We start from the raw sequence: 3,698 nt of genomic DNA, 5'->3' as shown, positions 1-3,698 counted from the left end.
ATAGTTAATTAAATTTGTTCAATTCAATCAACTCATGTATGGTTGTCCATCGCACATGCTCACACATTGATTTACACATTTTATAGTTAACCCTAGTTTCATATTCATTATTTCTAGGCATACAATCTTATATTCATAAAACTATATGAATCAAGTAATCAAGAAGATATTCATGCAACTCAGTCACTTATTTGTTAACTAAAAGTATTTATCATCAATACATAAGGATCTTTAATAAGCTTAACAAGATGAATAACCAAATTAATATCAATTCAACCACTCAATCAAACCATGTTTAGAAGATTATCTCATCCAAACAGAAGTAAAAAGCTTTTAGCTCATATCTACAACATGTAATAACCTAAAATCAAAATCTAATGATTCAAACATGGTTCAAAACAAAGATTAAGAAAAGAAGAATGATTATTTGCCTTTGATTCTCTTTGAAATTGTCTCTTATGTTGAAATCTCGAAAATAGCAGCTCCAAGAACCCTTCTAATCTTCAAAAGTCACAGCTAGCCTCCAGTAAACGTTAGGTTTTCAGGCCTATAAGTTATCTATTTATAGTTTCCAAAAATCTGCCCAACGTGTCGAGTTTTTTAGAATAACTCGACGAGTTTCTTTAGTAATTCGCGTGTCCAGCGTCTACGGCAAAGCATCCTTAAATCTTGAATATTCTAATAAACTCGTCGAGTTTGTGCTAAAAACTCATCGAGTTTCTTCTTTTATTTAGCTTCTTTCTTTAATCCTTGATCTCTAAGCTTCCAATCACTCAATCCTCTTCCTTTTTCATACAACCATGTCTTTTATTGCTGAAATTGAATTATTAAGCTAATTAAGTATCTTTTATTCATAAAATGATATAAAATCAACAATAATTAATAGGATAATGAATGATTTCTATGACTAAATAAGCCCATATCAAAATATCCCACACTTGACTTTTGCTTGCCCCCAAGCAAAACCGAATTTTAGCACACTAATACCACATAAGATAATCCCAATCGAACCCAACCATTATGCCAAGACCGCAACACATGCATTTGTGTCTAAAATTTTCCTAAGATCCCCCCTCAATTCTAAATACTCATAATCCTCATAAACACTCGCCCACTTCTTTTAAACAACGCTCATTTTATGCATCCCTCTGAATCCATCCCCATAAAACTTTCTTAACCTCAAGTCATTTTTGATTAAATCCCCAAGCACACATATAGAAAAATAACCTAGAAAAGAAAATTACAATAAATAAAACAAATACAACTTTTTGATTGAATCTTCTATAACTTTTCTTCATGATATTCTTCTTCGTCTTCACAACTTTGTAGATTCTTTATTTAAACATTTCATCACTCTTTTTTTTTTCACGCACATTTTTCCACTCAAAACTAAAAACCTAGAAAAACATATGCTTAAGCAAGGGAATTTAACTTCATCCTTTATTGGTTAAAGGAATTAGTCTAATGTGCAATGACTACTTAAGTTTTCCTGGATACATTTCAAGTACATGATGTTAAACATATTACGATCCTCAAACTAAGCGAGGTTATGTTTTTGTCCCATGATTTCACTAGAATAAATAGGGCCACAAATGCACTATAACGTATATAGGCTCAACTAAACATTTGGGTCCTCTTGCAATCATCAAACATAATATTAACATGGAACCCTAATTGCTTTACCAAAATTTTCTAATAAGGCCCTAGCAATTTTTATGCAATTTTTTAAACCAAGCAAGGATTCAAATTTTGACTAAATGTAATCAACCCCCTACCCCCCACTTTAGTTATGCAATGTCCCCATTGCATGTTATGCATGAAAAAGAACATAAAAGTAAAGAGAGAATTAGAACAGACTCCCCTAGGATAGAAGTTGCGAGGTTGATATTCTTCTTGTTAAGCTCCATCTTCAACTGACTTTAGACATGGGAACAACTCACCTACGCCTTGGGTGTCAAATCTCGTGCGGTTATGCTCCAAAATATAGAGGAAAAAGATGTTGGAAATTGCTCGGAAAGTAATCATTGATAGCACATCCAATTGCCTCCTTAAATTGTAGTCAAATCACCAACTCAAAGGTAAGAAAAAGAGCCACTCGCCGAGAATAAAGTGAACTTATTAAGTTTAGTTGCGAAAACTTCAGATTCGGGATTCTTCGAAGGAACTCGTCGAGTTTATTTAAAGAACTCGATGAGTTTTGCTCTCTGTGAAACAACATACTCCCCAACTTCATTTTTCGATTATGGCTTTGAAGGGAATGATTATTGCAATATTTCCCTTCATTCTTCTACAACAAAACATATCTTTTTAGTTCTTTTGTTCACCACTCTTGCGAATAGACGTAATCCTCTCACTCTTCTCGTTTTAGACTCGATTTCACTTCATACCCCTCACGCTATATTCTTTCAGTCTGTCCCTCAACATATATTCTGAGAAAAACAAAAGAAACAAACAAAAAGTAATAAAAGGAAAACACACCAATTAAAATCCTAAATTACTAGAAGTTTAAACATCAAAATAAACACACCAAAGAAACAAAAATAAATAAAGAAAAATAGTTTAAACAAGTTCATCTTCACTTTCTTCTTCTCCTAACCCGCTTCCTCCGGCTCCACTTTGACGCATATTCCATCTTTCACTCCAATTCCTCACATATGGATATTCCGATTCATTTTCCATCCTTGGAATATTCAAATGAGACATCAAATGAGCCAAATTCCTATGTCCATAATTCAAGCTGCTTGCTAAATCATCTTGAAACGCCCTTTGCTCAACATTATAAGGATCCATGGGATACTAACATGGCCCCCTCCATAATATACAATAATTTTAGCCCTTCTATAGAGAAGAGGACTAAATGCGGGTTATGGCACCATTATTAATTTATTTCCAACACTCCCTTAAATAATTCCATAAGATCTTGCCAATTTGGTTATGAACATCCCACCACATATCCTTGAAGTTGATCTTTCCTTCACTCCACTTTCCACCAAATACTTTGCTAAAAAATATGGAATGTTACAAAACTGTTTAGGTGTAAGAATACACCATAAAAAGAAAACATCTCGGCTTGGCACTTTATCATCATCCCTTCTCATATTGTTGGAGCTTGCGATGAGGTGATGATGAAGACGATGGACAGGTGATCGGATCCTTGCTTCTTGGGCCGCGGATGAAATATAAACTCCATTGGAAATCGTGCTCCACCACCTTGTTGCATCCTCACTGTTTGGAAAATCCTTGTGACATGCTTCCATAAAAATCCCAAAGGCTTCCAGCATTGCCACATCTCATTCGTACAAATCCATTCGCCATGCTAGTTCTACCACACTACATTCCCGGAACTCACCCCCAAGCATGAAAGTAAGAGCATTTGTATCAAAATAGTCTTCACTCCCACGGAACTTGATAGTAGAATAAAACTCCCAACATAATTCCTGGTATACCGACTCTTACAATCGGAAAAGTCTCCTCCAAGCATCACATGTAATCCTTACTCCATCTTTCATGAATACCTTGGTGAGATAAGGATTCATTCATTCAACCAAACCCCAATGCTCTAGACAAGACCAATCTAATTCATTTGGCAAGTAGAACTCTTTCCTTTTCAGTTTCTCCAGTTTCCTTTTCCATGCTAACAATGTGGATTTTGAACCAATTTGTGGAAAATCTAGCCATGGACAACCCCTTTGACTTCC

This window comes from Lactuca saligna, chromosome 1 (assembly GCF_052625555.1).
Source record: "Lactuca saligna cultivar CGN05327 chromosome 1, ASM5262555v1, whole genome shotgun sequence".
NCBI classification, from domain to species: domain Eukaryota; kingdom Viridiplantae; phylum Streptophyta; class Magnoliopsida; order Asterales; family Asteraceae; genus Lactuca; species Lactuca saligna.
This window is presented reverse-complemented; position numbering follows the sequence as displayed.